Below are 695 nucleotides of genomic sequence, written 5' to 3'. Positions count from 1 at the left end.
TTCCCAATGATGGCTGAATAGGCCATCTTCTGCTACATATGCAGCTAGAGACATGAGCTCAGGGGGTACTGGTTAGTTCATATTGTTGTTCCACCGATAGGGTTGCAGACCTCTTCAGCTCCTTGGGTACTTTCTCTAGCTCCTCCACTGGGGGCCTGGGAAGACACTTTCTTTCAGGCTAAAACACATTGGTTCACTGTTTGTAGGATCCCTGAAGCTTGTAGGCTTTGCTAAGAGAAACCCTGCAGCCCGGCTTAAGAAGCCTGGTTGGATCCCATGGCTTTTTGAGTGACCGCTGACCCTTGTGTAGGTTCCACCACTGAGTTTTGTCCTTTGGAGCCATAGCTTTGTTGGATCTAGACCCTACCCCAATTTATGGGCTGACAGCTGTATCCCGCCTCAGTGTTACCGACAATGTCCTGAAGGGACAGCCGGGGTGCACTTCTTCATTTTCCAGGAAGGCTGCCTCAAGTCAGGGGCCCTCAGCTAGGACAGCCCTCCAGGGACTTGACAACTGAAAGTGTCTCTAAGGCTGAGTGTCCCTGGCTGAGCTGTTGTCTCTCAGGACTCGAGCATCCTGGAACTCACTTTGTAGACCAGGCTGGCCTTGAACTCAGAAATCCGCCTGCCTCTGCCTCCCAAGTGCTGAGATTAAAGGCTTGTGCCACCACTGCCCTGCAAGAGCACAAATCTTT

This window comes from Mus pahari, chromosome 19 (assembly GCF_900095145.1).
Source record: "Mus pahari chromosome 19, PAHARI_EIJ_v1.1, whole genome shotgun sequence".
Lineage (NCBI taxonomy): Eukaryota > Metazoa > Chordata > Mammalia > Rodentia > Muridae > Mus > Mus pahari.
Note: the sequence above shows the minus strand (reverse complement) of the source record.